The sequence below is a fragment of the Saccopteryx bilineata genome, chromosome 2, assembly GCF_036850765.1.
Source record: "Saccopteryx bilineata isolate mSacBil1 chromosome 2, mSacBil1_pri_phased_curated, whole genome shotgun sequence".
In the NCBI taxonomy this organism is placed as follows: Eukaryota; Metazoa; Chordata; class Mammalia; order Chiroptera; family Emballonuridae; genus Saccopteryx; species Saccopteryx bilineata.
In genome coordinates, this window is record NC_089491.1 from 121,348,422 (window position 1) to 121,374,848 (window position 26,427).

Here is a 26,427-nt window from a genome sequence, read left to right on the forward strand (position 1 = left end):
GTTAAGCTTTTGTCAGTTTACAGACAAAAACCTCCACACTTATTTCTGGTCTACTTCAGTGTTCTCTGTCGATCTGAGACTTTATCATCGACACTCTTCCCTCAGCCTAAAGAACCTCAAGGAAAATACATATAGTTTCATATTTCCATCCATAATATTCGGGTCCCCCAATTTTTTTTTAAAAGCATTTTTAAAATTTTATTTATTTTGTTACAGAGAGAGTCAGAGAGAGGGACAGACAGGAAGGGAGAGAGATGAAAAGCACCAATTCTTCGTTGCAGCACCTTAGTTGCTCATTGATTGCCGTCCCACATGTGTCTGACTGTGGAGCCACAGCAGACTGAGTGACCCTTTGCTCGAGCCAGCAACCTTGGGCTCAAACTGGTGAGCCTTGCTCAAACCAAATGAGCCCACGCTCAAGCTGGTGACCTCGGGGTCTCAAACCTGGGTCCTCCGCATCCCAGTCCGACGCTCCATCCACTGCGCCACCGCCTGGTCAGGCTGGGTCCCCAAATTTAGTGGCCAGGTGGAGGTAGTGTGATATAGTGATTAATAACATAGCCATTATTATATCTACATTGATATCTTCCCTTTTCTACTTACTAGCCTTACAATCCTGAGAATGTTAATATTTCCAAGTCTGTTTCCTCACTTCTAAAATGAGGATTACTTAGCTTCTGTGTATTTTTTGGTGAACAATTAAATAACAAAAGTAAATTTAAAAATATTTTTGTTTGTTTTTTTTAATTGATTGATTTTTAGACAGATGGAAGAGGAAGGGAGAGAAAAATAAACATTCATTTTGTTGTTCCACTTATTTATGCATTCATTGGTCACTTCCTATACGTGGTCCAAAGAGGGATCGAACCCACAACCTTGGTGTTTCGGGATGATGCTCTAACCTAATGAACTAACTGGCTTGGTGAAATTAAAAACATTTAAAGCAAATTATTTGATACATAGTAGATGCTGCAGAAAAGGGTTTTTCTAATTTCAAGATGTGACCAACTGTAAGAATTTGATAATAAGATTGATTCAATAGGTTATGATTGGTTTAAAAAAACACTTATCATACTTAGTAATCATAAGTATTGATTTGGGCCCTGGCTCAGTGGGTCAGTGGTTAAGCATTGTCCACCATGTGAAATTCCTGGGTTTGATTCCCGGTCACAGCACATAGGAGAAGCACCCATATGCTTTTCTACCTCTCTCCCTCTCGCTTCTCTCTCTCTCTCTCTCTTCTCCTCCTGCAGCCGTGACTCAATTGGAGCAAGTTGGCCCCAGGTGCTGAGGATGGCTCCATGTCCTCCACCTGAGGCACTAAGAAGAGTTAGGTTGCTGAGCAACAGAGCAATGCCCCAGATGGGCAGAGCTTCACCCTCTAGTGGGCTTGCCGGGTGAATCCCACCCAGTCAAGGCACATGTGGGAGTCTGCTCTCTGCCTCCTCTCTTCTCATTGAATTAAAATAAATAAATAAATAAATAAAATAAGTATTGCTTTATTGCTTTTGATAATTCTTTTTTGTTATACATTTGTGTATGAGGGTGTTGTGGGGCATTTGTGTTTGAGTTGTGATAGCAATGTGATTTTTCTTATTGCTGATTATAATCAAAAGCTTTTGGTCACTATAAGTTGTTGTTTTAAATTTAATCCTTTTGTTTTATTTTTCTAGTGCTTTCTGTAGGACCACAACATATATCCCCCCAACACTGTCTCTGTTGAAATAACGTGATATCATCTTATATATAAGGTAACTCTTATATGTAACTCTACAACAATATACCTCCATTCACCCTCTCCAGTCTTGGGTACCATGATCCTCACATATTTTACTTTTACACATGATGCAAACCTACAGTATATTGCCATCATTTTTGCTTTAAATAGTCAACTTTTTACCAAATAATTTACAAAATTAAAAAAACTTCCATATGCATTATTTCTGGTCTACCTCAGTGTTTCCTGTAAAACTGAGGTTCTATCTTCCACTCTCCTCCCTCAGCCTGAAGAACCTCCTTCTGCATCCTTTGTAGAGTGGCTTTGCTGGTAATAACCTCTATCAGCCTTGACAATCTAAAAATATCTCTGTTTTATTCCTACAATTCAGGGACATCTTTGCTACTTATAAACCTTCAGACTGACAATCCCCCTTTCTCTGCACCTCAGAGATGTTCCATTGCCATACTTTGCTTTTAATGAAAAGAAAATTTCTCCGCCATTGTTTATCTGTATGTTGTCTCCTCTTGTTGCATATAAGGTTTTCTTTTAACCCTTGGTTTTCACCAACTTGGTCATGACATTCCACAGTGCTGTTTGGCTTCCGTTCTTCTGCGTGACATTCACTGAGTTTATTGAACCCTGGAGTGGATATTTCTAACCAGATTTGAAAGTTGCATAGTCGTTAGCTCTCCAGATACTATATCTCTCTCCTCTCCCCTTTCCCTGACTTCTCCAGGCTGCAGCCACACAACTTTATTTCAGTTTCTTAAATGAGCCAAAATCTTTCCTACCTTGAAAATTTAACCCTTGCTTTTCCTTCTGCCTTTCATTTCCACATCTTTGCATAGCTGTTTTCTTGTGACACGCCACCTCCTCATGGGGATCTTCTTTAAATTTCTCTTCAAAAGAAGCTGCAGTCCCTTTGCATGGTACTCATAAAAATGTGATATTAATTGTAGAAGGGGCCTTTGGGACATAATTAAGCTTAGCTAGGTCATGAAGGTCTTTCTGATGGGAATAGTGCTTTTATAAGGAAAGGGAGACATCAGAGCTCTCTCCTTAATCCATGTGAGGACACAGTGAGAAGGTGGTTGTCTATAAGCCAAGAAGAGCATCCTTACCACAAACTGACCATCTTGGCACCCTGTTCTTACACTTACAGCCCCTAGAACTGGGAGGAAGTAAATTTCTGTGGTCTAAGCCACCCAGTCTATGGTATTTTGTTATGGCAACCTGAGCAGACCAAGACTAGGGTGTATAAGCACATATGTTTTCCATTTTTTCATATTAGGGTCTCTATCCTTTTTTCTTTTGTAATATAGAGTTAACCTTTTGATTTATCAGTGGGATTTTTACAGCAGAAACAAGTGAAGTTTATCTCAAAGTCCTCCTTCCCTCTGCATCACTGTCCAGATTGTCCTGTTGGTTTATACTATGAAGTGATGGCTGAGGACTTAGGGCTCATTTATTTGTAGCTGAGCTTGAAGCTATTTAGTGTTGATATAATATTATCTATTAAAATGTGGAACCCAGAGAGAATGAGGGGGTCTGAGGTAAACAGTTTTGCTTGTTTTTAGAACACCTTCTCTCACTATGGTCCTTCCTGTTGTTCACGCTCACTGGCGACCAGTGATCTGAGGGGATAACCACTCTCCCCTGTGTGTTTTCTCAGTGTTGTCTGAGCAACCTTTAAACTGATACCTTTTTTTGCTTGGCTATTATTCTCCCTCCCTAGAATGCCTTCTTCCTCTTTTTTTTTCTTTTTTTTAACCACAGTACATTTTACCAAAACCTACCTCATGTGTCATCTCCTCTGAGAATCCTTTCCAAAATCTTTTAGAGCAGGAGCCAGTAAACATTTTCTGTCAATGGCCAGAAAACATTTTAGATTTTATATGTCAGTCTCTGTTGTTACTACTCAACACAACCAGTATAGCATGAAAGTGAAGGTTACATGGCCTCCTTGGTCATTACTGCCTTTTTACCAGTAAATGAATGCCCATGGCTATGTTCCTATGAAACATAATTTACTGAAACTGCTAAACTGGAGTTTACTGACACCTCTCCTAAAGTTGTAGACCTAAATAATTGTGCTTGTCAAATTGTAAGATGGCCAGTTGTTCATTTGAGCTACTTTGAATATAGTTACCATAAAATGTACTCTGTTCCTAGCAGATATGTTGGGCACACCATAATTCTTTGCAAAATAAATGAAAGAAAAAAAGAAAAATGTGAGATGACTATGAAAATGAAGAAACAGAAGTGAGAAAATAACTGTATTTGATAATGTTAGTTGCTATAACAAATAAACCCCCAAACCTCAGTTGTTGTTGTTTTTTATCACAAAAAAGATTTATTTCTTGACCTGACCTGTGGTGGTGCAGTGGATAAAGCATCAACCTGGAACACTGAGTTCACCAGTTCGAATTCTTGGGCTTACCTGGTCAAGGCACATATAAAAGTTGATGCCTCTTGCTTGTCCTCTGCTTCTTTCTCTCTCTTACTGTCCTCTCTAAAATGAATAAATAAAATCTTAAAAAAATATTTATTTCTTGTTTCCATATAGTTTAACATAGAATGGCAGGGTTAGGTGGAGCAAACTCTGTTCCATAAAGTCATTTGGGATCCAGGTCCTTTCCTTTAAAATCTCCACCACCTATTCTAGATCCTCAGGTTCTTTTGTATTCAAGTAAGGAAAGAAAGCAAGAATCACAAGTAAAAGGTTCTAGTAGCCCAGGACTAAAAATGGCCTATCACATTGCCCACATTCTGTTGTCAAGATTTCAGTCGTAAGCACCACTGTATATGGAAAATGGAGGCTGGAAAATATATCTTAGCTCTATGCCTGAAAAGAAGAGGGGGTTATAACTATTGGTGAACAGTGGCAATCTGGTTTAGGTTGTATGAAAAGAAGGCATTGAGGTCCTGAGCTGTGGTGGTGCAGAGGATAAAGCATCTACCTGGAACTCTGAGGTCATTGGTTTGATACCCTGGGCTTGCCTGGTCAAGGCACATACGAGAAGCAACTATGAATTGATGCTTCCTGCTCCGCCCCATCACCTTTCTCTTTCTCTCTCTTCCTTCTTTAAAATTAATAAATAAAATCTTTAAAAAAAAGATAATGAGGGATAAAGCAGTTTAGGTGACAAAGTCAAGCAGACACTTCACAGAGGGAGAAGCAGTATTTTCAGTGATGACATCCAGGTTCATTTTCTCAACAGAAGCATGCAGCACTTTTAAGTGCTGTCATGTGCAAATACATAAACTATTTTAGATACATATAATTGTGGGCCAATGTGGAAAAATCCCACAAAACTATGATCGTTCTCCAAGATACACAACAACACCGTAGCAGACATGTGAGAATGCACCTGCTTTGGCCCGGGTGAGGTTATAGGCATTAAGTTTGGTTATCTAAAGCCCAAGGTATAATTATCAATCTCTGAAAACAATTTTATCCTAATTTAATCTTAATTACAATGAGTCTCTTCCTCAGTAGTTATAATTAGGTCCTTCAAAATAATCCCACTGGACATTTCTCAGAGTTATTGAGAGTGCTTGCTTAGCAGCATTGGTGGGAAGTACTGGTTAGAATGGGAAGAGAGAGATCATGTATGTGGGAAAGCACTTGTGAAACACTGTATGGAAGAAATACATTGATAATGCAGTAGTGTATGGTTATTATAATATGATGATCACCATTATTTCAGTTTATTTATGGCATTTGGATTGCTTATGGAGTTGACACACTAGTAATGGTACCTGCCTAAAGGATAGTAATCCCTGAGAACTTTTCTTTATTAAGGGATTGTGAAGAAGCTGTTTTTCTGGTGATGCAAACAAGAATTGTGGGTCCCTTCTGAAATTCTACTTCCTTTAAAAAATCTGGTTTCAAACTGGGTTTTACAAGATAGTAGATAATTTGGAGCTACTTTAATTTAGCATGAGTTCCCGGGCTTGAGTTCCTGTTGCCCTTCTAGTGGTTTATGACACAAATGAAAAACACCTAGAATTAGATTCAGGCTTCTGAACTGAGACAACCTGAAGAAAGCTGCAAGGGGGTTGGAAAGAAATGGCTGCCTTTTTGTTGATGAAAGGATGAGGCATTGCCATGTAAGCCACAGTGTCTTAAACAGGCCACCTGTTCCATTCATGACAGTCCCAGAAGCACCCAGCACTGGTCTCCCTCATGATCTCCAGCAAATCAGCAGTATTTCAGAATTGCTGTCATGCCTGTGGCTCCCTTGGCAGGGTGTACCATCTATCTGACCGCCATAGTGCATGGATATATGTAGCTCAGTAACCATGCTTAGCAGTTGGGCAGAATGGGTTGCCATGACTTCTGGTTTCTGTCCTGTCTTTTCTTTTGCGATGTGAATTATCTCTGTTGACACTAACGAATAAATAGAATGCAAGTGTAGTGAAGGCAAGTAAAGGCTATGATTTGTTTTTATGATTGTTAAGTTTTTATTTTATAGATTCAGGAAATTTGTATGTGTATTTAAGAATGTAAAAATTTACTATTACAAAAATTAAAATGGCATAGGTGTGTGTGTAATATCAACTAATGATAGAGCTAACAAAAAGAAAAAAGAAAGAAAGAACACATTGCCATTAAATTGCTAGTTGAAATTTGATTTCACTTTGGTAAGTAGAAATTCGTGGTAAGATGTAAGGAAAGTGTGCTACATGGCGGGCACTCAGAAACACAGTGAGCTCTCAATAAATGGTAGTCATCGGTAATCATTTTAATTAATACTGACTGAGTGCTTACCACGTGCCAAGCATTGTTCTAATAACACTATGATAAAATAACTCTATGACAGCTAAAATAACTCTATATCTCTATAATGTAAGCCTTATGACTTCCATTTCATAGATGAGGAAACAGAGGTATATAGAATTTATGGATCTTGTCTAGGTTCACAAAGTAATTTCAGAGCCAGAATTCCATCCCAGCTGGCTTGACTCCAGGAACCCACCTGATAATCTTCCTTACGTTCTATTGCTCACCAAATTGAAATATGGGACTACTTTCCTGTGCCGCTTCTCTTTTTTCTGTTTCTTTAGGGTACAATTCTAAGAAAAAGGGGGACTCGTCCTTTCTCATGAGATGTTCACAGCTTTTCTTCTGTTCAGGCAGCAGCCCTAGTTCCAGAGCTTCACTGAGGAAGCACTGATGTCTGCAGCTCAGGCTGAGTCAGGGAAATTGGAGAAGGTATGGAGGCTCTAGGCTAGTGAGAAAGGGGAAATGAAGGGCCTTCTGTCTTCTCCAAATGCCCCAACGGCCTCCAGCTCAGATGAGCTGGAATATCTATGTTGCACTAGGTTGAAGAAACTTTTCTGCTGAGCATAATTAAACCACAAAAAAACCTCTTCAGCCCAACCCTCCCCCCTCAACACAGACACTACATAGTTGAAATTGTATATATATTTCCAGCATTAATAGATTGAGACTTATTGCATTGTGGCTTCAGTGAGCAGATGAAAATCATTACAGCTCACATGGTTCTGCCCTTTTTACATAATGAATAAGAGGAGATAATAGTCTAAAATGTATAGCAAAACATTTTTCTGCTTTGGCTTCAAACCGTCTAATAGAGAATTTTTTGAGATATGCCTGTGGAAGAGTAAATTCTATAATGTTGGTTATTCAAGTCAAAAAGATGAAATTCTACGGAATGTGCCAGAATGTGTCTTCCTGTAGTAAAGCCTGGAAGGCCATGTGCTTATTCCTATTTTCTGGCCATGGCTAATCACATTTTCTTTAAATATATTTAAGAACCTGATTAATATGCTTTCTAAGTGATCTTGATCGGTAACAGATCATTGCCTTTTGAAGACAATTTTTTTTTAATAGGGGAAAATAGTCAGGAGCTGAATCTAAAAAAAAATATGGGTGATTAAAAAAGGTGATAAAGTTTTTGGTGAAACAGAGGGTGTGGTTATAATCATAAAATTAAATTTAATTGTGTAAAGTCATTGTTGTGAAAGCAATTTCCAAAAAAGCAAATACTACAGGAGCAAAAACCGCATAGATGTGTGGCAGTGTTGAGTTTGTGGTGGTCTCTTGATCTAATAAGTGGCTACTTTATCTAACAATGATTTTTTGGATGTTTGAATTCTCTTAAGGGTGTTTATAAGATTCAGTTTCATATTATATAGTCACATGATATATACATTTAAGCAATAGTTCTGGTAGTAATTTAGATTTAATAATAGGAAAATTAATGTCCTAACTTTGTTTGATAAGGAGAAAAGTCAAATAAGGTCAGTGTTTCTGGTTTAGAGCTAATTTACAATAAAATCTTGTCTTTCTTTTGTATGCCTTACATATAATCCTTTAGGATCATTCAGAATGGGTAAGAGTAATGCAGCAGTATTCTGAACAGAAAAGAATTGAAAGAGTTCTCCTGGTAGCTTGATAGAGGAGTAGCAATTCTTTTTTTTTTCCCCCTGTAGCGTAGAGGGAAAATGAACATACTCTAAATGTTTCTAGTAAAAATTCATTTTTATTATTGCCACTAGATTTAAAAATTCAAAGGGATATTCCACAGTTTTAAACTCTAATTGAAAGTTTCGCATTTCATGCTTGTTACTCCAGGGTTTTGTTTTGAAAAATGGTGGTTGTTTCTCAAGTGACATGGCAGAGAGGAAAACCCTGGGCTGTGGGTAAACAGATTAAGGCAAAGTCCTTTCTATATGTTTGTTATTGCTAGATTTGTGATGCTGAGCAAGATATCCTATCTCTCTGAGCCTTATAATCACATAGTTAAAATGAATAGAATGAACTATAAGATGTCTAAACGTTCCACTCAGTTCTAACTTTTAGTGACTTGGTGTTCACTAAAGTCACAAGTTATGTATTTTATGGTTTTAATAGAACAGATATCCTATGATAGTGGCTTACTTGGCATTTTGGCATTAAAGAAAAAAGCCAGCTCAGCAAATTCATTTTGTCTTCCCTCAAAGTCTGATCTGGGAGAGGGAATGACCTCCCCAAGCACTCACACAGTCATTATTCTTATGGTGAGGCAACTTAACAACCAGCTTGCCTGTTTCTCGGTTGACATACCCAGGCATTATCATCATTACATGTTTTATGTATTGCTTAACTGATGGAGTGTAGTATTTTTGAAGTGGTGCATTTTGCAATACTCTCTTTCTTTTGATGGCTTTAAACCATAGAGCCATTATGGAAAATCAAGTCTCTTTTGTATGTATACATAATTGGCATTAAATTTTTATGCTGGTCAGTCTGATTATAACTATTATAGATTGCATTAGAACCATTCAGAATACAGAACAGTATATCATATTCATGATCTTGAAATTGTAAACCATTTACATTTGTTAGTTTACACAAATCTGTATATAAAACCATTTTAGATATCCCTAAGCTCCTAACTCCTCATCCAGCACCCTTTCACTATATCAAAAAGCTACCAAAAAAGGTAAAAATATTTGCCAAGAGTAACTCATTTTAAATCCCCAGATTACCAGAAAACTTTCCAAATTCAGATATCATGGCACATAAACACAAAGCATCCTACTCCAGGTGTTAGATGTGTTTCAGGGACTTAACACTGCAGTGTCTGCTTTGTGCATCAGTGCTCAGCTTCCAGAAAGTGACTTGAATGATTAAACCGTCTAGCTTTGCACATACACCCAACGTTGGAGGGGTGTTTAACTGGAATTGATATTGGAATAGAAAGCTCATGGCAAAAAGACTTTTCAGTAAAGTAATCTGTACTTTCAAACTGCAAATCCTAATGAAGGAGTGATTTATGGTCCTAGCAGACACTCAAGGAAAGCTTACAAAGTTGAGTTAAAGTTCATGGCCAGCCAACCTTGGGAGAAATGGGCATACACATTAGCATACTTAAAAGAAAATGTAAAACCTCTCAAATTTTAAGTGGATTTTGGAAGGTTTTTAAGCTTTAGATGTTTAGGTTTAAACAAATTCTTTTACTATTTCAGAATTATAGACTGAACATCTAGAAATAAATGTATATTTATATTTTGCTTTCAATAGGGATCTACCTCTATATCTATGTATCTATGCATACACACACACACACACACACACACACACACACACACACACACTTATCATCCTTGCATCTTTCAAAGATGGCCATGAGTATTTGGGGCAAGGACAACAAAGAAAAACAGAGAAAAAAAATTAAGCAAGAATTGGAGAAAGAGGAGAGGAGGAAGAAGAAATGTTAAACAAGAACTTAAGCCAATTTGTATAAACCAGTGGTCGACAAACTGAGGCTCACGAGCCACATGTGGCTCTTTGGCCCCTTGAATGTGGCTCTTCCACAAAATACCACGTGCAGGCACACAGGTATGCATGGGGGTGTCAGTGGGTCAGCAACGGGAGACAAGGGTGCAGGCCGGCCACAGGATATGCAGCACGGGGGAGGCGCGCATGATTCATGCATGAGTTGAGTGAGCCAGTCAGTGAGCAGTCTCATGTACAGTGGTTAGTGCTAGTCGCGTCAGCAAATCCCGTGGGTGAAAAAAGTACCTACTTGAAGCATAAAGTTACGAGTATTTTTCCACCTAGCTGCAAATCCTATAGGTATTTTTGTCATCAATTTAAGAATTGTAATTATTTTGTGTTGGTGGCTTTATTACTATAAAATGAAATATTTTTTTAGGTGCCCTGTCTGACATGGCTACAAAGAAGCAGCAAAGAAAAACGAAAGAAGAGAACCGTGAGTTTAAAGTTGAATGGACCAAGACTTTTGCATTTATTCAAAACTTAAATGGCTTCCAACCTGTCTTATTTGTCAGAAAAATTGGCGCATAACAAGAAATCAAATCTGGAGAGACACTTTACAGCTAAACATGTGTCATTTAGTACTAAATATCCTGTTTGTGATGCAAGGAAGAAAGCAGTGGAGAAACTTCAGAAGAGTAAAGAAAAATCAAGTTCTGTATTTAATTACAGGATGCAATCTTCCAACAATGTTAATATTGCAAGTTTTGTGGTTAGTCAAGAGATTGCTAAGAGAGAAAAACCATATACAGATGGCAAATACATAAAAAGTTGTTTTATAAATGCATCCAAAGAGCTATTTTGGGATTTTAAGAACAAAGCAGATATTCTAAAAAAAAATTAAAGAGTTACCATTATCTGCTAAAACAGTAAAAGACAGAACAGTCAAAATGTCTTTGAAGGCCCTGGCCGGTTGGCTCAGCGGTAGAGCATCGGCCTGGCATGCGGGGGACCCGGGTTCGATTCCCGGCCAGGGCACATAGGAGAAGCGCCCATTTGCTTCTCCACCCCCCCCCCCCTCCTTCCTCTCTGTCTCTCTCTTCCCCTCCCGCAGCCAAGGCTCCATTGGAGCAAAGATGGCCCGGGCGCTGGGGATGGCTCCTTGGCCTCTGTCCCAGGCGGCAGAGCGACCCCCCCCCCCGAGGGGCAGAACATCGCCCCCTGGTGGGCAGAGCATCGCCCCTGGTAGGCGTGCCAGGTGGATCCCTGTCGGGTGCATGCGGGAGTCTGTCTGACTGTCTCTCCCCGTTTCCAGCTTCAGAAAAATACAAAAAAAAAAATGTCTTTGAATATAACCAATCAGCAAGTTGAAGATCTTAAATTGGTTTCAGCTTTATCAATAGCAGTTGACAATTCTTGTGACATAAATGATACAGTGCAAGTTTCACTTTTTGTATGATTTATTTCATCTACAGGTCCTAAAGAAGAACTTTTAGGATTATTGCCACTCAAAGGTCAAACACGTGGAGAGGATATAGCAAATGCTGTAATTGAGTGCATGGAAAAACATCCTATTCCACTCGATAAAATTGTCTCAATTTCAACAGATGGGGCGAAAAGTATGACTGGCATAAGAAATGGGTTTGTTGCTATTTTGAAAGAAAAAATTAATCACAAAATACTTACTTACCGTTGCATCATTCATCAAGAAGTGCTGTGTGCGCAGACATTTCCAGAAGAAATTTGCAAAGTTATGCAATTGGTGATTAAAATGATCAACTCCATTATAGCTAAAGCTCTTAATCATCCCCAATTTAAAGAATTTTTAATTGAAATGGAGAGTGAGTACAAAGATCTTCTGCTGCATATCAAGGTACATTGGTTATCAAGAGGAAACATTTTGAAAAGTTTCGCTTCCTTATTGTTGGGCAGATAAAATATATTATGCTCACTTTGTTAAAGATGGCACTGTCCATGTGGAAGCCCGTCACCCAGGTGATATTAGTTGTCCTTCTTCTTGGGATGGGCATGATTATATTAATGTGTGTTCAGGGGCAGGCTGTGGGCAGGCAGGATTCTTATAGCCTGGGGCTTGGTTTTAGAACTAAGCCTTTCCCACCCTTTTTGATGTGGGGTAGTGCCCTCTCATGAGGAATCCCATTATGCCTCAGATAAGTGACTTTGTATCAGAGACTTCCTTGTTTGTATATTGGATTTGGTTTTGGTTTCTACACTATAAAGTGGGGCAGACCGGGAGCTTGCTCTCTCTCTCGGTTCCTGAGATTAGCATTAGAGAGGAGAGCAGAGAAAGGCCACATGGAGGAGACCAGGAGAGGCAGCCAAGATGGCAGAATGCTGAAAGAGAAGCCAGTTAATGCAGAGTTTGTGTAGAGAGAAGGAGATAGGGAACAATGGAGAATGAGGCTAGTGAGCTAGAAACTTTTGATTCTAGGAAACTTGGATAAGTCAGTAGCTTTGTGAGTGCTGAATGAGTGGGTTTTGGAGCCCAGTGTGTGTTTTTACTTGCCCACCAGATGCAAGCTAGGATTAAAGATAATGGCACACCATTTCATGGCTCTGTTGGTTCATTACCATCTGTCCAAATCCAATGAGAACCTGCATGGGCCAGGCTGCTGTGATGGTGACCGTGGTTACTGGCCATACACTTATTAACAGAAATTAAAGCATTTCTCCTTGAGAAGGGTGTTCACTATCCAGAACTAACAAACGACTAGTGGATCCAAAAATTTTATTTCATGGTAGATGTTACGTCTCATCTAAATCAGCTTAATCGTAAACTACAGGGGAAAGGAAACATAATTTTTTCAATGTTAGAAGTTGTTTCATTCAAAAACAAATTATCTCTTTTTGCTCAAGATTTTGAAAGAGAAACTTTGATTAACTTTCCAAGCCTGTTTGAAACATTGCCAAGAAAATAATTTTGATATTGACATTTGCTATTTCAAAACAACACTTTTAAATGTGAGAGAAGCTTTTCTCAACAGGTTTCAGGAATTCAGAAACAGCAAAGCGACGTTAGCCTTTGTTAAAAAACCTCTTAATGCTACTGTAACAGAATTAAATTTTTCTCCCTTTAATATTGACATTGGCAACTTTGAAATACAATTGCTGGATTAAAAAAACAAAGAATTATGGAGCTTGAAATTTGAACATCTTTGTGCTGATATAGAAATATTGGAGAAAAACAAATGTGAACTTAGTGCACAGCACAAGTGGTCTGCTTTGAAAGACCTGGAGAAGGAAGACATGTTGATTTTTAACACCTGAAATAGTATTTCTGACTCATATAATCTGCTGAAAAAACTAGCGTTTGCTGTTCTTTCCTTATTTGGGTCTACATATTCATGCAAACAATCATTTTCAAGCATGAACCTTATCAAGAGTAAATTGAGAAGTCGTCTTACTGATGAGAACCTGGAATCGTGCCTAAAATTGAAAACAACAACATCCAAACCTGACTTACCCAAACTTTCCAAGGAGATGCAAGGCCATTGTTCGCATTAGTGTTTGTCAGTCATTGTCATGATTTAATTTTATGGATACCTTACAATTTAATTTTATCAATAAATAATATCATTATTAAGTATGATATCAAGTTTTATTCAACGTACCTATAGTTTAACTAAGACTTAAAACTTTACGTAAAGTTTATTAAGTTAATTTTAGGGAGCATTGTGGAGTGAAAGAAGATGTAGTGTCGAGGATTGAGAAAGGCATGTTGAGATGGTTTGGACATATAGAGAGGATGAATGAAAGGAGATAGACGGAACAAGTGTACAAGACGAGTGTGGATGGGAGAGTTGGAAGGGGTCGACCACAGCGAATATACTTCAATCAAAATGAGGATGTTTTTAGCAAAGGCCAGCTTAGGAGTACCCTAATTAAGTTAATAACAATGTACCTACTTATCTATTTTAAGTTTAAAAAATTTGGCTCTCAAAAGAAATTTCAGTCATTGTACTGTTGGTATTTGGCTCTGTTGACTAATGAGTTTGCCGACCACTGGTATAAATTATTTTTGTCTTTTATAAGCTTCTTTTATACTTTTCTATGAGATGTTACTATTAAAATGATATTATGGTGAGCTCTGACTTGTTTCAGTATAAAGTCTTATTTCAGTATAAATCAGCAGATAATGTTTTTTTTTTCTCCTGAATAATTTTCTTTCCCAGGCAAGAAAATCCTGTCTAGTTGGCATGAATCTCTTCTTAGTTTTCCCCTGTATCTAAAAGGAGACCCTTCTGGAACTTCCAGCAGAGAGCAAGCAGCAAGGCAATGGCTTCTGCGCATGAAGACTGGTCCGCTGACCTCCATGGTTTAGAACGCCTTTCCATTGCATGAATATATTTATGCCTTCCTGAAGCTGTGCTCATGGATAAAAACAGATTCATCCATGTGGGTATGGTTACCTCTTTACTAGGTATCTAGTTCTAAGTTCGAGTTGAATTATATACAATTTTTGTGAAGAAAAGTGTATCAGTCATCTTTTGCTGGGCTGTGTCTCAATAACAAATAACCCTCAAATTTCAGTGCCTTTTCAAAAATAAAGCAAGTATTTTTCTCAAGTTCCATGTTGGTTGTAGGTAAGTTGTGGCTTTGTTCCTCATTTCCTTCCATTAGGATCCAGGCTGATAGAAGAGCTCAAGCTGAAAACACGATAGTCCTTGTGTTGGAAGAAAGAGAGGCGGTGGAACCTCACCTAGGTTTTCAAAGGTTCAGCACATGTCACTATCCTATGTCGTTTGCCAAGATCATCAAATGGCCAAATCTGATAGGACTGTTAAGTCCTCCTACATGGAGACACAGTGGATATTTTGAAAAATAATTCAACCTACTAGAAACATAACAGTTTAAAGTATTGTTCTCCGCTGGGGAATTAAAATACTAGACTGATCTATGCCTTGGCAGCCTTTCTCATAAGTTATGGCTTTTTCCTTGTGAAAAACAGAAAAGCCAGGGAGCAAGGTTTGTGGAGAAAACCTTCTGTTGGCACTCAGAATACCACATATAATTTTTTTTAAAAGTGCTATAAAGAGGCCTCCAAACTATAACAAAATAGGCCATCTCCCCCAGGAAGCTTTCCTGGATTAGCCCAACCATCCTACTTAACAGTTCTTTTACAACAGTCCCCTTCTATTGCTCTTCCTCCATCAATGAGCCCTCTTGTTTGTGTTAATATAAAATCATGTTGAACAATTGTTTCATTGCTTGTTTCTCTTGTTGGATTAGTAGTTATTGAACAGCAAAGGTTGCTATGCAGCACAAGGGTGTTGCCTATCTGTGAAGTTCCTTAAAATCATATCAAACCCTGACTTATTCTATTCACCTTCTAAAATAAGAAAATAATTCTGCTTCAAACCTTTTATCACTTACTTTTTTTTTTCAAGATATAGAGTAAAACACAGGTAACATTTTATGCATTCATTTATTCATTTCACAAATGTTTAATATCCATTATATTTCACACACTGAGACAAGTGCTGAGTTGTGGCATCAGGTGCTCAGTTCAGCTCTCATGAACCTTACCTTTTAGTGGGAGTGATCCAGATAAATTAAATAATCACAAAATAACAAATATAGTTAGAAATGATAACAAACAATAGAAGAAAATTTTAAAGTGTATTCTAATAACCTATAGGAAACCTGACTTCCTTTTTTTTTATTTTTTTTTTTATTTATTTATTTTTTTGTATTTTTCTGAAGCTGGAAACGGGGAGAGACAGTCAGACAGACTCCCGCATGCGCCCGACCGGGATCCACCCAGCACGCCCACAAGGGGCGATGCTCTGCCCACCAGGGGGCGATGCTCTGCCCCTCCGGGCGTCGCTCTGCCGCGACCAGAGCCACTCTAGCACCTGGGGCAAAGGCCAAGGAGCCATCCCCAGCGCCCGGGCCATCTTTGCTCCAATGGAGCCTTGGCTGCGGGAGAGGAAGAGAGAGACAGAGAGGAAGGAGGGGGTGGGGGTGGAGAAGCAAATGGGCGCTTCTCCTATGTGCCCTGGCCGGGAATCGAACCCGGGTCCCCCGCACGCCAGGCCGACGCTCTACCGCTGAACCAACCGGCCAGGGCCCTGACTTCCTTTTTGTCTCTATAAAAACTTTTCTGAGTTGAGCTGAGATCTGAAGGAACAGGGGCAATGAACTGCATTAAGAATAAAGGGAAAACAATTCAAAGAAGATTTGAAAGTGTGTGCAAAGGCCCTGTGGTAGGAGAAAGAAAGGCCAGTTGAGAGGGAGTACAAAAAGTAAAGTATCACACAATGTCAGAAGGAAGTAAGATCAGTTTACTCAGAGTCATGTATGCCATGTTAAGGATTTAAGTGTTCAGCTACTAAAAGGTCTTTAGGATAGAATGACCTAAGTAAATTTTAATTTTTAGATGTCACCTTGACTGGTATGTGAAATAGATTGGAGAGTAGCAAATGGATGGCAAGATAGCAACATGAAGTCTTTTGCAATAGCAGAAATAGGGGTTTCTGCTGAGTGTAAAACACATCTAAAGGTTGGATGGCACACTATTGATATTCTGAATCTCTAGTTCTTGCAATTAAGTTTAGGAAATCAGACCCTAATCTAACAGAAAAAAAAAAATTTAAGATGGCCCATAGTTCATGATTTACAACAGTATTCAAAACATACCTCTGAGCTAATAAATAATCTCAAATATACCAAGGTTAGAGGCCCTCTAATTATTTCAATGAATGGGCTTCAGTGAATGCAAGAAGCTCCCAAAAGTCCATGAAAATGGCGTGTGTTTATGATTATATATTTTTCTAGAGAAAAAGTCCATAAATTTTATCAGATTTATGATCCTCAAGTGGTTAAGAACTATTGTTTTACATTGTCACGTGATCAATCCATAGTGGCTCACCAGAATGCTGTCCTGGGTACCACCTTAATTGGCGAATAAGGACAGCTGACTGCCACAGGTTTGAGTTCCTCTTCCCTAATGCAAAGTCGTTGCTAGGAAGTGGCAGCCTGGGCTAATAAGCATTTTCCATGAATTTTCCACCTTCTCTAGTTACCTTGAAGGACACATTTTGAAACTGGCAGCATCGCAAGATGAAAGAATCCTTGATTACTGACTCATGGAAGAAGCCAGGACAGCTGTCCAACTATGAACACCTGCATTGGATTTTGGTGATTAAGAAATAAATTTTTATTATCTTGTGTAATTGAGATTTAGAGTTATTTGTTACAGCAGTTAATCTACCCTGGCATGCAAAACTAAATGTCTCGCACAAAAAGATATAGCAAAATGAATGTGATGGTTAGGCAAAAGTCCTCTTTGGATTTCTTCCTGGTTCCAAGAAATGCCACTGTTTCGCAGGCCACAGTTTCATAGTGTCGTTTTGCAATGTCTAAGTTACGCTGGGCTCAAATTTCTCACAAATCTAGTCCTCTGTTGAATGAGAGTATGATTACCATAGATAGCTAATGTAAATTGATTTTAAACACATGAGAACAGTTCTAATATGTAAAAGAGCAATAAGGTTTAAGTGGGTGGGGATATTCATCCATTCATTCATTCGACAAATGTTTGTATAGTGAGTTTCTATAGCATGTATTAAAATGTACCCAGAATTTTGTTTTGATCAGGTATGGTAAGATAACAAGACATAGACAACTGGGTTTTTTTTTATTCTTCTTCTTCTTTTTTTTTTTTGTATTTTTCTGAGGCTAGAAACGGGGAGAGACAGACAGACTCCCGCATGCGCCCAACCGGGATCCACCCGGCACACCCACCAGGGGGCGACGCTCTGCCCACCAGGGGGCGACGCTCTGCCCCTCCAGGGCGTTGCTCTGTTGTGACCAGAGCCACTCTAGCACCTGGGGCAGAGGCCAAGGAGCCATCCGCAGCGCCCGGGCCATCTTTGCTCCAATGGAGCCTCGGCTGTGGGAGGGGAAGAGAGAGACAGAGAGGAAGGAGAGGGGGAGGGGTGGAGAAGCAGATGGGCACTTCTCCTGTGTGCCCTGGCTGGAATCGAACCCGGGACTTCTGCACGCCAGGCCGACGCTCTACCACTGAGCCAACTGGCCAGGGCCTAGACAACTGTTTTTGAAGAAAAAAAAATGTTATTGCTTCTAGTGAATTGGATGAGACATGCTAAGTCATGCAGAGCTACTGGGAAAAATACCAGGGTTAGTCAGGAAGCAGGCAAGAGAAAGCATGAGTAATAATAGCCTTTAGTTTGGTTTTAATGGGAAGGAGTGAGAAAGGCAGGATAAGCAGTGGAGAAGGCTTTGGATTGGATAGTTAGACTAATTTTTGCATGCTCTGGGATATAGGTGTGGTCTCTAGTTGTTGGGTCCTTAGCCATGGAGTGGTTGAAGGCAGGGGGATAGCGTCCAGGACCACAGGCACCTGATAAAAGCAGGTGGATGAGAGTATGGACTCAGGATGGGTTGGTTTATAAAAGGTGTGCTTGCAGGCAAAGTATTTAATATATCTAGATTTTAGCTAATCCTGGAAGTGGCAGCTCCTCCTTAGTTCACAAAACCCCAATATGTCAAATCATTGTAAAATAGAGAAAATAAAAGCTATGATTAATAGATAATGTACCACACATATTTAAAAATAAGACATTATGCAAGTCAAATTAACTAAATAATGAGAAAGGCACAGATATACCTTATAGTCAATAGATACAGTTTTGCTTCTCATTATTTCATATCATGGAAGTCATTTGACCACTGCACAATTTTATCAAAATTACTCACTTAAAGGTATACATTAAGTTGTTTAAGATCAAAAAGTTATAGTAGGAGGTCTTTTATTTTAGCTAGAGAGAAAGAGAGAGGGACAGGTAAGGACAGACAGACAGGAAGGGAGAGAGATGAGAAGCATCAATTCTTCACTGTGGTACCTTTAGTTGTTCATTGATTGTTTTCTCATATGTGCCTTGAAGTGGGGGGAGGCTGCAGCTGAGTCAGTGACCCCTTACCCAAGCCAGCCACCTTGGGCTTCAAGCCAGTGACCTTTGGTCTCAAGTCAGCGACCATGGGGTCATGTCTATAATTCCACGCTCAAGCCAGCGACCCTTCACTCAAGCTGGTGAGCCCATCTTCAAGCTGGTGACCTTGGGGTTCTGAACCTAGGTCCTCTGTGTCCCAGGCCAGTGATCTATCCACTGTGCCACTGCCTGGTCAGGTTAGTAGGAGGGTCTTGCAGATTGGCGCAAGTATGATAGGGTTTGAATTAGAGTTTATACTAAAACATGAACCTAAAAAATATGCAGTCTACACTGGTTCTGAAAGACAAATCCAATCTCCCTTAACAGATACTTCTGATGTCTACACATCCCCAGACTCAAAGAACAACATTCTAAAATATAATCCAATGCCTGGAAGTTTTCAAGGACTCCTTATTGGCTACTGACAACGTTTCCAACCTTCAGTCATTTATATACGACTGTCTCAATTTTTGCTTATTTGTATAGCCCCTCTTTTGGTTTTTCTACAGATCAACTCACCTCATATTATCTATGTTAGCATCACCATAAGCAATATTTGTGTAACTGTGCTGTATCTGTACAGTTTTGGATTTAATGCTCTAATTACATATTTTTCTAATTTGTATAAAATAAGTACTTAGCACTGAAAATCTTTAAAGCATTATTTGTGTGTGGCACCCATGCTACCCTGTGGGGAGTACCAGCTGGGAGGATAGTGTTCAGTCCACTGAACATACTATTCAAGTTTCCTTATCTTGCAGCCCCTGACTCCTTCCTTACTACCATTCTCTTCCATTGTCCAGGCATCAGCCATGATGACTGACCTTAATTTTCTGACTATGGTATGCTTTCTCATGCTTCCAAAAACAGTTCTGTGCCTTGAACACTACCTCCTCCACCTCAGAGGAGCCCTAGGCTGCCCCTAAATATTCCTGATAGCTCTGCGCAAGGGCTTCCTCCAGGCTTTCCCCCTGACAGCCCCAAACTTGTATTGCCTCCAGTTCCTGCTTTGCTGCTACCGGATTTTGTCTTTCTAGCTGGTCCCCTCAAGATGACGTGGGGTTGTTTTTCTCCACTAATTTTAATTCTACTTTTATCCCTAAATGCTGTATTTGGGGGCTCCTTGGTTTCAAACTCTGAACCCTCTGGGCCAATCCTATTCCATCCACTCAGTTTTCTGTGTGTTAAGTTTCTAGAACTCAATCTTGGTACACCACTGCAAACTTCATCACTTGCCTAAGAGGAAAACAAGGCTCTTTCATGGCTTTTTCTTGTGTCTGGAATGTTTTTCCTCCCTTTGGTCTTGTGGTATGCTCCTACTTAGCTTGCAAAATTCAGTTCCAATATCACCACTTCCTGGAAGCCTTCTTCATCTGCCCTCAGCAGGCTTATGTTTTTTCTGTTCTCTTGTCTCATAGAACTGAGTGTAATTGCTATAATTGTTGGTCTAGACATCTGTCTCTCCTGCTTATTTGAAGATGTGCAATGCAGAGAATATATTTTAATTATTTTTTCCCCCAGCACTTAAAATAAAATGCCTAGTAAATAAATAGTGCTTAAATGATGATTATTGAATGCATGAATACTTTAATAAACTAGAAATGTTTTAAGTAATAGGTACTTTGGAATAAAGTTTTGAGAGTTAGTTCCTGGCTATAATACAAGAGTGGAAAGGGAAGTGTTCTTACAATAAAATAATGTGAGGAATGAACAGTCTATTGAGCTTGTTCCAGTCCTCATTCCCCACTTCCCACCTTCCCATCCCCCAACTCATCCCCACTCCCGGGCACTCAGAGACCCTTGGAATAGCAAGAACTTTTACTTACAAGAGAGAGCAGGAACTGGCCTCTGACCCAGGAGTAAAATATCATGTTCACACCCCAGCCCCAGAGATCCTCTTAACTAAGTGGTGTGAAGAATCTTGTTGGGGCTAAATCCTAGGAAAAACACTGGATATTTCCTTGGTACTTTTCCCCCCAGTTTAAGCTGAAGAAAAAAATGTAAAAGTGGGGAGAGAGCCAAAATTAAATAAGGCAGCTGGTTTAATTTCTCTTTTTACATATTTTCCTTTGCAATCCTCTCTTAGTCACGTCTTTCTCAATCGCTTTACTGCTTTTCCTTTGGCTGAAATTTTTCTGCTTTTTCTAAGTTAAAAAAAATACAGAGTAAAAGGTAGAATAGATTATGACTTTATCTTCTCTCTTTTATCCTTCCCCTCCTACTGACACACATACACACACACCTACACACACACACACACACACACACACACACACACACACACACACACACACTTCGGCTGTGTTTGGTTAAAACCGGTTACTGATAACAGTTACCCAGAAACAGGATCTCTGCTCTTTTTGAGAAACAAAGTTCATCTTTCTGGAGGTGTAAAAAATCTTAGATGTGACTCCCCCACCTGCCAGCATCACTCACGCCACCCCCCACCCCGCCCCCACCCCAGTTTACCCTCAGGAAGGGCTTCTGAAGAAACAGGAACAGCTGGTGGACAACAATAGTTCCTTACGGAGCCAGTAAATAGAAACGCCTCATTTTCTTGACCTTTTCTGCCCTGCTCCATCCTCAGAGAGAGTGTTTTGATGTTTTGATTCTGGGTTGGGAGGGGGAAGGGCAGGAGGGGAAGGGAGGATCCTTTTTCACTTTGTCTTTCTCTGTCCTTAAAAATAAAAGGGAGAAGTGTTCATTGGGAAATTTTGCTTGGTAATGCTCCCAGTCTTAAAAAACAACCGAAACCTCCCCTCTCCCCACATCCACACATTGCAGTGTGAGTGAGTGTACACGTATGTGTATGTGCACGTGTGTATGTGTTGAGTAATTCCATTTTAAGAGGAGTTGCTCCATAGAAGAGGCCACTCTTTCTTTCAGAGGCTGGGCCATTTGCTCACTGGAGGAGAATCTTACTGGTGTCATTCCAGTGGGTCACTGCACTTGGACAAGCCCCAAGCGGGTCACTGCACTTAGACCTTTGCAGGAGTTCAGCATTTCCAAGGGAGTAAAATAATGTTAACTCTTTCATAGAATTAAGTAGGAATTCGCATGTTCTGTTCAGCTCTCAGACCGGGACCACCCAATGATGCCCTTCACCATGTGATAACAAAGCATTCATTTCCACAAACTCTTCTTAACAGCTTGGGAGGGTTTATATGCATGGAGTTGTAATGTAACCTTGGCGTGGTGGCTGTGAACTGCATTCTGGGAATGCCAGTCACTCCAATCCATTGCTGTACAAGCTTCCAGCAGAACAGCCTGAAGTGGTGAATCCTTTCTTTCTTTCTTTTTAAAAAGTCAGCCAGTGAGAAGCTAATCAAAGCTTTGAGCCTTGCCCTGCTAGGCCGCCCATGTGTATGGAGCTCAAAGGAGATGCTTCTCTCCCTCTCCTCCACCCTAACAAAAGACCCACTAATCCTGATTCCCTCACACAGAAACAAAGTGCAGAACCAGCCCAGGGACAGGAGCAGCTGACACAATGATGCCACCCAAGCACTAGCTGGCACATCAACGTGAATCCCAATCACTCTGTTTCCATGGGGGCTGGAAAGGGATTTAGTTCTGTTACAACACAGTGAAGTATATTAAAAAGAAAAAGAAAAAGAAACACAAGTTTGGCAGAGTGTAGGCATCGTTAACCAATAAATGCCGTGTGTACTCGCTGTCAAGTCTCTGTGCTCCTTCCATCCTCAGCCACCACCCCCTCACCCAGGAGAAAAAGCCGAGTGAACACCCACAGATGCCCATTCAATCAACAGAGAAAGGCTGTGCCCACACTGTGCAACCCAGTGTTACTTCCCCTTCAGATTAGCCTCTGCCTACCGCACTTTTGGTCACTTTATCCACATTTGCCGAGGTCTTGCGTCCTGCCTAATAGCTAGCAAGGTTTGCATTTGATCACTATTTTCTGAACTGTGTTCTCTGTCAGCCTCAGCTTTTCTCAAAGCAAACGCGGCCCAGACTTCTGGGAAATTGAGCGTCCAGAATCTCTGAGGCAGGTTAGGTAAAGAGTTGTGCTTGGAAGACCTACATAATTTTCTTCATCCTGGTGTCTGTGCCCACTGATTCTTTGGGGCTGAGAACGAACAAGGGTAAGGAACTCAGCCAGCTTTTCTTAGTCCATGCTGGGAATTCACAGCTGCTGCATGGTGGCTCAGGGGAGATTTACTGGGAAAGAATAATCTTTAGTTAATTTCAACAGCTCATGAAGTCACATGAGACTCTCACTCAAGAGTCCAGGTACACTCTAGGAGGGAGATAGGACTGCAAGGGGAAGTGAGAAGAATTTGCTGAAAAAACAGGAAAAAAAAAAAGAGAGAGAGAGAATTGTAGAAGATAAAGAACATGCATGTGGGATTCAGGCTGCAAATGGGGAAAGTCCCAGAGAAAGGGTCCCTGCCCTCTTTCTGAACGCTGTCCCAGCTCCCTGCGGCTCAGAGCTTCTCATCACTGAAGTCTGAATTGGCATGCTTCCCGTGGCTGTGAGTGTGATCACACTTAATTTCAAATACCAAAGTCCATTTCAACCCACATTTTCACACTGACAGGACTCTGAATAATAACAATATTGAGGCTGATTTTTGAATGACTTGCTCTGTCGATATGAATGTTACTTTTTCCAAAGACAATGTTGTTAATAGTTCAGAAACAACCTTCCACTGACCCAGAATCACCTCAGTAATCCTGTCAAGTGCCGCTCTTTGAATGCTGGTCAGAAAGGATGATTGTTCCCCAGATTCCCTCCCAGGTCTGGCTGACTCCATCTCTACTGGGCTGTTTCACCCAGCCAGGACTGTGCCCTGTCAAAACCCCTGGCTTCGTTTCAGTTCCTGATACCTTGACTTCAGAGTCCAACTTGATTTTCTTTGCCGTCCTAGAATCTGACTTCTGTGTCTTTCATAGGATTTGTTTCTTCTTCTAAGTCTCTGAATCTGGATACTTTGCCAAGGTTTGGTTTCTGGTTGTATTACTGGAGGCTTGTGCCCATTGAAGCCTGACCCTGCAGAGGCTTAAGAAGGCAGAACGGGTTTTATGTCAAGACCAAGGCAGAACAATTTCTGAAGGATAACAGGAGGCAGTCTCTTCTCAGGCCTCCTCAGTAGTGAAGTTCTCAAATTCCATTATCCAGATTTGTATCCCATGCACATTCCCAACAGAGGCAGAAATGACCATCATTGGCCATTGAATTTCATTAGTCTAAGCCTTAGACCAGGGGTCCCCAAACTTTTTACACAAGGGGCCAGTTCACTGTCCCTCAGACCGTTGGAGGGCCGGACTATAAAAAAAAACTATGAACAAATCCCTATGCACACTGCACATATCTTATTTTAAAGTAAAAAAACAAAACAGGAACAAATACAATATTTAAAATAAAGAACAAATAAATTTAAATCAACAAACTGACCAGTATTTCAATGGGAACTATGGGTTTGCTTTTGGCTAATGAGATGGTCAATGTGCTCCTCTCAATGACCACCAATGAAAGAGGTGCTTCTTCCAGAAGTGCAGCGGGGGCGGATAAATGGCCTCAGGGGGCCGCATGCGGCCTGCGGGCTGTAGTTTGGGGACCCCTGCCTTAGACTAATGAAAATCCACCTTCTGAATCTGGGAACAACTTCAAGGGAAGCTCATGGTTGAGAGGAGGTAGGGTGATAACTGAAACAAATGAGAATTTGGTTAGGAAGGTCAAGGTGGGGAATGGATCTCAGAAACCAGCTGTGTCTGCCAAACTGCTTTTCCTCATCTTTCCTTAGAAATTCATGTAATCTCAAGATTTTAATTGCCTCTCTGCAGATGAATCCCCAGTCATTATTTTTGGCCAAAACCCATCCTGATTTCTTGCTGCTCCTTTGCATTCAATGTTGTTGCCTCTAATTCAGTTACATCACTGAAATTCAGCTTTCCCTTCTACTCCCCCACTTCCCTAAAGCTCAGACCTCCTGACTTCCCTACTTTTCTCATCATGTAGCCTTCGTCTTTATCTCCACTTTCCCAACCTATGTAGAATTAGTCACCAACCCTGTTGATTCTTCTTTGAAAAAAATTTTCTCATTCCTCTCTTTCTTTCCACATGCTGATACTAGCTGTTCACAGTGTAGGCCGAATTCATAGCTGCATCAAATTTCTCAAGTCAGAGTAATCAATTCAAAGTCATTGAGATGTTTTACCTTTTTTTGTACTAACTTTTTAAAAACTTTTATTTAGAAACCTAAATTTAAGAGAGTGACATTGATCAATAAGAGTACATAGGTTTCAGGTAAACATTTCTGTAACTGTTGATTATGTTGTATACCCATCACCCAAAGTCAAATAATTTTCTGTCATGGTATATGTGTCTCTTTTTACACCCTTTCCCTCCCCCTCCACAAGGTTCCCATTCCCCTGTTAACCACTTCACTTTTATCTATGTCCATGAGTCTCAGTTTTATATCCCACCTATGTGTGAACTCGTACATGTAGGTCAAATAAATTTGTAAATATGATATATATGTTTGCTTGCTTATAGTTTGCATGGGGTGTGGGGGACAGGCTGTAAGCTGGCAAAGTCATTATAGCCTAAGGCTTAGTTTTAAGACTAAGCTCTTCTCACCCTTTTACTACTAAGATCTTTTCAAAACTTAGCTTTTCCCCACACCTTTAACTGTTGCATGATGTGGGATGGTGCACTCTTATGAGGAATCCCATTTATGCCTCAGATAAGTGGCTTTGTACCAGAAACTTCCTTATTTGTATATTGGCTTAAAGGCTTTAATTTCTACACTATAAAATGGGGCAGACCAGGAGCTCTCTCTCTCAGTTCCTGAAATTAGCATTGCAGCGGAGAGGCAGCCAAGATGGCAGAGTGCTGAAGGAGAAGCCAGTTTGTGCAGAGTTTGTGTGGAGAGAAGGAGATGGGGAACAGAGATGAATAAGGCTGGTGAGGTAGAAACCTTTGATTCTAGGAATACTCGAATGAGTCAGTGGCTTTGGGAGCCCTGAATGGAAAGGTGAGTGTTTTCCCACTGTGTGTATTTTCTGGCCTGCCGGGTATGAGCTAAGATTAAAGGTAATGGCCCACCAGTTCTTGGCTCCATTGTTTCATTACCATCTGTCCAAATCAAATGCAAACCTGCACGAGCCAGGCAGCTGTGATGGTGGCCGCGGCTACTAGCTTTACAGTATAGTTCTTAGCTTTTTCTGATTTACTTATTTCACTCAGTATATGTTGTGATAAACTATTTAATTGGTTATAATTAAGTTATAGTTGGGTTTGTTAAGTAGTTAATGATGCAAAAGGAAAGTAATTAGGAGTCAATTGAATAGGTAAAGACAGTCAGAGCAAACTAAATAACATAGACTTTAATTTACTGATGGTTAAGATGAGTGGCCTTCTAAGTCTAGGTCTTTGCTTTGGTGGAATCCTGAACAAACTTGCTTAGAGAGTGTATGGCCAGGAGCCGCCATCGTGGCCATTCACATGCAGGTTCCCATTGGATTCGGGCAGACAGTAAAGA